This window comes from Diadema antillarum, unplaced genomic scaffold, assembly GCF_040938485.1.
Source record: "Diadema antillarum isolate AM-2024a unplaced genomic scaffold, OU_Dant_1.0 seq00001098_RagTag, whole genome shotgun sequence".
NCBI classification, from domain to species: Eukaryota; Metazoa; Echinodermata; class Echinoidea; order Diadematoida; family Diadematidae; genus Diadema; species Diadema antillarum.
This window is the reverse complement of record NW_027271915.1, coordinates 1,035,672-1,046,698: the sequence shown is the minus strand read 5'-3', so window position 1 is coordinate 1,046,698 and position 11,027 is coordinate 1,035,672.

Below are 11,027 nucleotides of genomic sequence, written 5' to 3'. Positions count from 1 at the left end.
AAAAAATCTTTCCATCCCATCTTACGTTATGAATGTATCAAAACTTTGAGCTACTAAATGTACGGTTTTGTCTATGTAATAATGAACCGCACAACAACTTGTACCTAGGTCACGCAAGCAGAACTGTTAGCTGATAATAATATCAAAGATTTAATAAAACCATTGTTCTTGTACGTCAAACGATCACTTAACACGACTTCTCTTCAATCACAAAAGACTTGGAGAACAAACTTTGCATGTTCTCGTATCTTACTAACAGATTACTTCTTTGAAACCGAGGTGGGCCTAACAGGTGCAACCCACGAGTCACTAAGCAACTACAAACATGAAAGGCCCACGAACCCCGTGTTGTCACGTCAAACTCGTGGGCTGTTTTTACCTATACGGTCGAACTCATGTCATGGGTCTTGTTTGCGTGGTATCGCACTCCTAAGCTGTATGTCTTGTGGGCTGCAGGAGTATGACTCATGGATCTTTTTCCAATGTGGAACTCGTGAGCTGTACGAGTCGTGGGTGTCGGTCTCTTGGGATGATCGACACCGGCCTAACCTTGTAAAATAGGTGATATATTTTTTTGTTAGAAGGATGATACTATTGTGATGGCGACGGGGTGAAACTCGGTTGCAAATTCTTGTAATAGACAAGAGCTTCTATGAATGAAAGAAGACTCAATAATTTCCTCACCTCGATGACTTCTCCGTTCGAGATACCCTGGACGTCGACCGTTTCATCCAGCTCTCCGACGAAGCACGTCTTCTTGTGGACAAGGTGGTAGGTCATCAATTGCTGTAGGGAGGTATAGGTGAAAAACTTGCACAATGAGTCGGATAGGTGTTTGACCAGTATAGGGTATAGGCCTCTTTTTCGATGATCAAATCGTTCTTGAGTACAACACAACCCTAGATCACCTGCCACTCACAATTTTACACACATTTGCAACCCCTAACAATTTTATTGTAACTTAGAAGCAAGAAAAGAAAAGAAACAAGAGCTGTTACACTTCCCTTTAGCACCTCATTATTATATGCTTTTAGATTAAGATAAGATTAGGTAATGGCGGATAAAACAGCCTTTAACTTAATAGGATGTTATCCAGACAGTATCTTTAAATTTTCCACTACATAATTCTTTCAAATCCAGATAGCACCGCACAGCACACGCTCAATCGGAAATGAAAACAATAGTAAGACCATCATTGCCAGCATGGCCAGTGACGACAAGCCAACTTACCCGTCCGAAATCGTAGATTAGGGTGGCGTTCTCCCCGTATCCATCCCCCTTGAGGTCGATGACCAGGACGTTCTGCTCGTGGTCGTACCGACAATCCTCGTCATAGCGGTGGTGGTTGAAGGATCCTTGTCGATGAAACGCCTGTATTCAACATTATTCAAAGCAAACAACGTCGAAAAATTGTACAATCTAAACCGTTACTAAACAAATTCATACCCTCTATAGCATTTAGCGTGCATTGTTCGGGATCTGATTACTCTCATTTTGTACTTGATTTTACTAAAAACATTGTATTCCCAATCAATGTCAGACAGGCCCAGGGGCGGATCCAGGGAGGACTGCAACCGGCGCACGCCCCCCCCCTTATTTTTCGTTGAAACAAAAGAAATAAAAAGAAAAAATGGGGGAGGGGTGCGTGCGCCCCCCCCCCCTTTATTTTTGTAAACGCGCCCCCTCTTTACGAAATTCCTGGATCCGCCCCTGCAGGCCTGTTTCGATATGAGAACCCGGCCCAGATTACTGGCTTCCAATACAGTAAAAGAAGAATAAAACAATATGAGATAAAAGTCAAGAGTTTCATTATTTGATATTACGCCAAACAATCACACAAAGTTTTATCCAACGAATGATAATGAACTACCCTTCAGGAATATAATCATGATTCAAACAGATAATGAATCAATGATACATTATCTCTCCGAAATGATAATATCGGAGAAACTGCAATTTACGAGAGGATTAAACAGAACTCGAAGGAAGTGTAGGAAAAAAAGAACTAAGTTAATAATCAGCAGATTCCTTAAAGGGATGGTACAGTATTGGTGGAGATGAGAATTGGGCTTTTAACTTTTTGCGAGATACCAAACACTTATGATATAGTACAGAACATACCATTTTAAGAGGAATTCAAAGTTTATTTGATGAAAATCGGGTTCGGAATGACTGAAACATCCAAAAACAAAGTAAAACAAAGCGATTGCAATAAAGTGTGGACCCAACACTTTATTAGAATCGCTCTTTTTGGATATCTCAGCCATTTCAAAACCAATTTTCAACAAATAAACGTGGAATTCCTCATAGAATTATATACTCTTTCATATTTTATAAGAGGTTTCTCATTATCTCGCCAAAAAATGTTAGAAACCTGAAATTAGGTCTCAACCAAAACTATATGATCCCTTTAAACATATATTTTTTAAATATAAGTAAATGAATTGGCAAATTCTGAGATGATTATATCCGTCCTGAGTTACGTGTCTGTGGGAGAGAATAAAATGGTATTCTTTGATTTATTTCTTTGAATCGACATATATTACGTTTTTATTGATGCTCAGTAGCTTTGCAAACAACAGACATGCCATCGCATGAATTATCATTGCAGGTGTCAGTTACTCAACCCGCTTCGTAACATCCGGGTCTGATTGGTGGTCGTCTTTCCAGACCCTATAGTTTTACATAAGAGCTAAGTTCAAGTTGGAAGGTAGGTGCCTATATAGGCGGGAGTAACTCTTCCTGTCCTTGGGAAGATACACGGGTATACCAGGGTTCATCACAGACTGCAAAGTTTCCGGGATCAGTGAACCTCGAGCGACCCTTGCACCCTTGCGTTAATTCCAATGGCAATGTGAACGGTATACATGGTATATATTTGTATACATGTCACAATCGCTCGTATACACCTCGAAAATTACGTCACACGGACATGCTAGCGGATTAGATATTGATGACCCTCTAATTTCTGTGACTATACAGCATTATTTGTACGTTATACCCACATCCACCATGAAAATGCAGTACGAATGTATACCAACCCCTCCCCTAAAATCATTACATTGGTACAACCCCCCCCCCCCACACACACACAAGGTGTATACAAACTGGAATCTTAGCTACATCTCATAACATTGTCGGACAATAAGTGGTGACAACGAATACCATAACGGTGACACACATTACCTTATACTTCTCGTTTCACATATTTCAATGATCAGCAATTAACATAATCACAATGTGATCGCATACTGCCACTATTCAAGTATTAACAATGATATAAAGATGAAAAATCAATAATATCTGAACTTTTAATGATGGAAAACAATCAATGATGGAAACCAAAAATATCGTAACTTTTGTGAAATGTTATGAAATCTTCTTATTAATCATCTGTTAATAATCCATGCACATCATCAATATTTTGAGGAAAAAAGCAATGGTATAGATCTTCAAAACATCGTAATCATCATGGGTTTAATTTTCAGTTTGTTTCAATATTTTCGGTTACAGCTCGTTATTCCGAAGGTTCGTTATTCCAAAGGTTCTTCAGTCCGAAGGTTCGTTATTCCGCAGGTTCGATATATTCCGAAGATTCGTTATTCCAAAGGTTCGTTAATCCGAAAAAAAATGTGATAAAGGTTTGTATTCCGAAGGTTCATTAATCCGAAAATCAAATAGGATTCGTTATTCCGAAGGTTCGTTAATCCGAAAATGAAACAAAGCTCGTTATTCCGAAGGTTCGTTTTGGACCCTATATCATTTCGGATCAACGAACCTTCGGAATAGCGAACCCTATTTCATTTTCGGATTAACGAACCTTCGGAATACCGAACCCTTTTTCATTTTCGGATATACGAGTCTTCGGAATAGGGAGCACTATTTCATTTTCGGATCAACGAACCTTCGGAATAACGAATCTTCGGATCAGCGAATCTTTGGAATAACGAACAGCACCCATATTTTCAGCTTGCTGTTCCTTCTTCAGACAAAACATACCTTGTCTGTTGAGCTTACAGGGCCGTCTGCACGCTCGACGTCACATGACATATTCTTGGACATGAAGACTAGGATGAGCAGGACGGCGGCAGCGAAAGCGACGTTGAAGAAGAGAGCAATGATGGCCACGGTGGAACGATGCCCCGACTGGAATAATGCCCACGATGTAATCGTTTGCAAGAATGAGAAAAAAACACGAAGGTTATTCCTAACTTTGACAGATTTTATCCGGCTTTATTTTCAAAATCTGAAATTGATATCGTTGGCTGTTATATTATCGTAAATATATAGGGCCTATACACCTCTCATAGTCTCACAGCGCTCTAACAATCTTGTATCGTATCATAGATATGGATTTATGTTTTCTTTTTTGATTCAAGTTTTATGCTTGTCAACGATGCACAATACATAATTTATAAGTACATAACTTATCACAGCCTTTATTTATGAGAATGAAAACTTTTATTCATTGTTCTTTCCAATCTCCCTTCTCATTTTCTGGTTTTTTTTTTTGTGCATTTTCTGAGATGCATGTTGCCTTTGCTATATCAGTTCTCCATTCACCCTAATTTCGTGAATTTTGTTGAGTAATTTGAAATAAGAGATGTAATTCAACAACTATTCAAAATGTTTTGGTGAAATTTGCGAAGCTTTAGGGTACATTGATTACTTTCAAATATTCGTGATTTTGAGTTAACAGATTTAATAGATTATAGAGTTGAGAAAAGCGTTAGTTTATGAGTTAAAGGGATGGTATAGATCTAGTTTAGATGGGGATTCAGCTTCCAATTTTTTGTAACATGACTAGAAACCACCTTTGAAACATTTTCGAGCGTACAATCAATAGGAATTCAAAGCTTATTTGATGAAAAATTATTGGTTTTAAAATCACTGAAATATCCAAAATAAAGCGATTCTAGACAAGCCGCGTGACTTCCTAACAACAGTTGGATCCCTGCAATTTCCTCTTAGAATTGTACGTTCTTTTGTTTTTCATTGGAAGTTTCTCATTATCTCGCAAAAAAAGATGAAGTTGGTAACCTGAAGCCCCCTTTCAACCAAAACTATATATCATTCCTAATTTATGCTTAAACAGAGGCACAAGAATACAGGTGAGCGAGTTCTTACCTTCTGGCGCGGCTCCATCAAATTCTTCTCGTCCAGCATTTTGGTGAGTTTCTGTTCCGATCGCGAGAGAGTACTGACTGAGTCTGCTGTTTATCAGCGGTATCTGCGGACTACTGTAACTAAACATGCAGGTTATCAACTTTTATAAGCTCCGATCGAGAGCTTCGGATGAGGGGTACGCAGTTTTGTTTTGTCTGTTTGCTTGTTTTTATACATAGAAGATCCGGTTGCGTGATTACCTTATTTATGATTACCTTATTTGGCTAACAAGTGTTGCGGATTTCCAACTGATTCCGCGAGATTCATCTAGAAACAGATTGGATGATTCGACCAATCAACCTAACTGATCGACCTTGCTTATTCATCCATTGATCTGTTAAATCATTTTATCTTTTAGAACATCGCTTTTAAGTTGTTCGTGGTTGGAACATCACAAAGTGTTATACTATTCAAGATAAACCGGAGGTGCGGTGGTGGCGCGCCCACAACCACAAGTTGTGGCACAAGTTCAAGGTTTGACCTTTCCGCACTGTCACTGTCTGTTAGATCCTTATTCAAGGAATTGCACTGAAAAAAAAGAGAGAAAAAAAAAAGCACGTCACTTGTTTTGGTCATTGCTCTCTCTTTTTTTTTTTTTTTTCTGGGGTAGTTGTTTTGATTTCGTGTCAAGGTCTTGATGTAAGCTATTACGTCAGTCAAAATTATTTGAACATTTTATACCTCTTCAGGTTTCCACTAGATGGGTGAACTACAGTGTATACCGACCAGTTGGAAATAAATAACGCACATAATGGCCCTCTATTTGTTTGTTTGTTTTGTTTGTTTATTTGTTTGTTTGTTTGTTTGTTTTTTCCTCAAGTGCCAGCACACCACTTCATAATTGTAGAATTGTAATATGCTGAATACTGTCCAGCAACATTGGCTAAGCGCTATATACATAACGTTTATCATTGTGCGTGTGAAATCATTAAAATTCGTTAGACATTATACAGGATTATTCCACCTCTACGGCCTCCAGCCGCCTCCCCCTTCCCCCCCAAAACCGCCCCCCCCCCACACACACACACACACCACCACCACCACCACCACATACATTCGTCATAATAATCAACATCTTGCAGCGATTCTTCTTACAATTCCTGTATATCAGAGGCTCCTCGACCGACAGTTTCTTGCGTCTTCTAGCAGGAAAGGAGGTCGCATGGTGATGATAACTTTCCTGGCCTAACTGGTATATCATAGTATGATGTCGACTCTGAAGAAGCACAATGGTGAGACCATGTACTTCTCTGTACAGAGAACATCGAGAAATTTCCTCATGTATTTAGAACATGGATTAAGTTCTTGCAAAAAGACTCGCATGAAATATGCCGAAATCTGTTTATTCAATAAGTTTAATGATGTTGAGTTTTCACATTTGCTGAATTCCATGTAAGCCGTATAATACCGCCTTTTCTGTATAAACACTCTATAGTTATGATGTCAGAACAGTAGAACGATGATAAAACAAATAAGGGACAGGGAGCGGGAATCGAAGTTTGAGAGATGTGATACGGCGACGGTCATTATTTTGTATATCAAGATACTTTTATTGTGCATGGTCTGCTATGATTATTTGGCCTATACTACGACCAAGTACACCTAGATTGGAAACTTTGTAAACTCTTGACAGGCTGGGCTGTACTGAGGGAAGGGTGGGGGTACTCAGGATGACATCTATGAAAGGCGGAAATGTTGATATTTATAATCCTGATGAATCAGTGTTTGTGCTGCTCCAGGCCAAGATTCGAGTTTACTTGGAAAAGGGGAAAGGAATTGAACTGTGATTGGTTGTGGGTGTGATGGGGCACTTCCGGGAGTTCATTTTTCTGATTCGTCAAGTCACACAGGACAAACTTTCCTGACACGGATGTTTGGTATCTCATATCTACTATAAACCATGCGCGTTATAGTTTTGTCACTTCCAGGAGAAACGCTGCTGGTTAATTTTGCTATTGCACCATAATACATCATAGCCGAAAGGAGCTGATCATAATAATTTCAGCCTGCATCACTAGCCTGCCGTTGAGTGGCTCATTCTGTAACAAGCTTCCCGCTATCACACTGTGGTGCCAGTGGTGACAGTGCAACTCGCCATCATTTTTTTTTTTCAGTTTGACTTTTAGGAAATAATAAATAGGGCCGTCATAGTTTCCACAGAATGTTAGAAGCTTCATCACATTCGGACATGAAATCTTAAATGGTAAAGCCTTCAAACTTTATTTGTTTTTTTTTTTCAGATTGTGATAGTGGTCGTAAATATTATACACAGGAAGACGAAAAAATGCATCAATAGCATTAAACATTTGATTGTTTTGAAATAACGTACAATTATGACTTCAGGGGGAAAGGTTCGTAAATTGATCAAAAAAAATGATCTTCATGATATTTTTGTTGTGAGTGTGTATGTTGTGTATGTGTAATGTGCATAGCGATTTGCTACTGTTTGAGTGTGGTATGAGTTTATGAGGTGATGACGTCATAACTTTATTTAGTCCTTACATGGTCGCTTCCACTGCAAAACAACAACAACAACAACAACAAACAACAACACACACGCACACACACGTAAACACAGTGTTGTACACACGGTCCAAAATCAAAAGCCATAATCAGTTGACTGTTGCAAGCGAGATTTTAAACTTCGGAATTATAGTTTTCATATACTTCACGTCCAATTTTCATATTAGTTTTAACGAAATGTTCTTTTATTTTATCTACATTGTGTTTAAGCTTTAACATGGAGTACATCTGCTCACTTAAATCTGCAATTTCGGACCACGCTTGTTTGCTTCAATACATGTACCAATACATAATCAGACAAAGAGGTTTCATCAACATAGACCCCCCCCCCCCCCCCCAAAAAAAAAAAAAAAAAAAGGGTTACGCATATTTAAGTTGTACATGCTTTCATGAAACTGGCAGATTGATGTTATAGTTGCGAACACATATGCAAATTGGCAACAACAGAATATGTAAATTAAAAGTGACACGTCATAATTTTACAAGTCTCACATTTTCAATAAAAAAAAATAAAAATACTTCGCTTAAGATCCCCTTCTTAAGACACAGCAATGATAATCGATCATGGCATTAAAGTTGCATCCTACGCATCAAACTAAAGTATAAAAATTATGTACATGTACACGTGTATTTCTCAATTTGAATCAACCCAACGAAGACTTTAAGGACAAGTCCACCTTCATAGACATGTGGATTGAGTGAATGTAGCAATATTAATACAGAACACATCAGCAAGAGTTTGAGGAAAATCGGACAATATGATTTGTTTAAAAGTTATGAATTTTTGAAGTTTCTACTTAGTCACTGCTGGATGAGAAGACGACTAAAGCTTGTGATATCACATGTGTACAACAATATAAAGAAAATACATTAGATATTTCAAGATATTTTCACTTTTCTCGCATAATAAAAGAACTCTTGACTTCCCTCTTTCAGAAGGCAAAGGGGAATAATATTTCCCTAAACATACGTCAGTGATGAGCCGAGGAAATGTGCACTTTTTTCAAAAAGTAAAATTGTGTGAAATTCTCTTCATGTTTTCCTTATATCGTTGTACACATGTGACATCATACACTGTAGTAGTCTTCTCATCCAGCAGTGACTGCAGATACTTTAAAAATTCATAACTTTTGAACAAATTGTCCGATACCCCCCCCCCAACTTTCAGTATATGTGTTCTAATAATATTGCTGCATATATCTCAGTCCACATGTATATGAAGGTGGCCTTGTCCTGTAAGAGAAAGGATATGAAGTCAATAAAATACGAACAAATCTAATTTTGTAGAGGGAGACAAATTGAAGAAACTCGCACCTCAAAAACACAAACAAAAACAACAACAACAACAAAAAAAAAACAGAGAGAGAGAGAGAGAGATCCTATTCCCCTAGGGATGATACCTGCCAAGTTTGGTGAAAATAGGTCTTGGGGTTTTCAGGAAGAAGATGAAAATATGAAAAGTTTAGTCACGACTCACGACAGACGACGGACGCCGGACGAAGATCGATCGCAATAGCTCACTTAAGCCTTCGGCTCAAGTGAGCTAAACATACAGACGTATGGACGTTGAGGACTCAGAAAATAAGTGTCATCATAATAATGATTTGTATGTAGTATGATTTCAAGGAAACTGCATAATTATATTTGGGCTTTGCGTACAAAATGTGACGGTGCACTATGGATATCTGCACCATCAGCACAATTATTTTGAACATTAGTTTCACCTGACATTGTATTGATGTAATACATTGTACTCTTTTTCTCCTTGAACTATATCAACAAAAAATGTAATGAAAAATAAAATCTCATTTGAATTGAATTGAATTGTATAGTTGGGAGTTTTTGATCTAATAGCAAAGTATTATTGCTATTGCTTAGAGGGGAATTTTGTTCAACTTAAGAAAAAAAAATCTATAACATTATCAGGTCTCGACATTCCAATCGATAATTAATGTTTGTATTTCAGTAGTAAATGCTCCTTCATTTAAGTCTTGTTAGAAAACGGACAAGAGGCACTACAATGTATTAAGCCCTAGGCTTTTGTGTGATTTCCTCCTTTGACTCACACATCTATGTAAATATTCTAAATATAATTTTATGAAATGAATAAACTGAATTGAATTGAATTGAGTTGAATTGAATTGGATTGAATTGAACTGAATTGAATTGAATCGAATTGAATCAAGTTGAATGATATTCGGATAAAGAATTCTATACATCAGAGAACTTTTGCGGTGTACGAGTAGGCAAATACAGTGAAACCCTATTATAACGATCGAAGTCGTTGTGCAATGGGACAACCGACATTTCTATTTAACTTCGAATTTAAAGACATAATTTACCATTTGCCGATGAAACAAACATACAGCATTAGAGCTTCAAAATAGTTCTAAAATGTGATTTAGGGATTGAAACAACCAATGCTAAAGTTTGAAACAGTGTAATCAATGTTGAGTATTGTGAAATATACAAAATATGAACGATAGTTATAATAAAAATGTTTCCGGACTAAACCGTCTACACCAGTAATGGTTTAATGAGAAAAATAGTGATATCTCATTATTTTCTAGGCATTATTGAAAAAATATATATATAAAGTAGAATGTTTTATGATACAACTGACCTAGACATATGCATGAAAAGTGATATCTTGAACATCTTTTAAATCACTGCTCCCAAAGGTAAACAGGACCATTAAATTCGAACTATAGTTCAATTTTCACCCCGAGGCCTCGATCCATGTCAGGTAGTAATATGATCGTAGCCTCCGGATTTTCTGTTGCAGTCATTTTCTAGAAATACACAATTCCCAAATCAAATTCATTTGAATCCCCCTTTTCTCTATATTTTTTGTTGTTGTAACGACATGATATATTCTGAATGAATACACCTCTACACCTTTGATATACATTGAATACTGTAATGCCTATACGAAATGTATGTATTTTGATTAATTTGTAAGACAGTATGCTAACTCCTATGCGTCGTATGATGTTATTTTCAAAATGTATGTATTCTTTTGTTATGTGTAATTTGACAAAAAGGCAGAAATAAAAACCAATCTTAACCAGTTCATCAATATAACGTACAAATGAAAAATAAAAAAATCACGAGCATAGGTTATTAATCAACTGATAAAGCCTAAGAGCAGTAATTACATTGCTGGCACACAAGTATATGTACCGTTATGAAGAGAAAAAAAAATTTATTGAAATTGTGAATCGATGACACACAGGAAAACGAAGGAATTGAAAATGCTTACTTCTTGATTAAAGCTGTAAACAGTTGACTGTAAGCGTCGTAATTTTCATGTACATGTATGCCTATGTTGAAGGTTT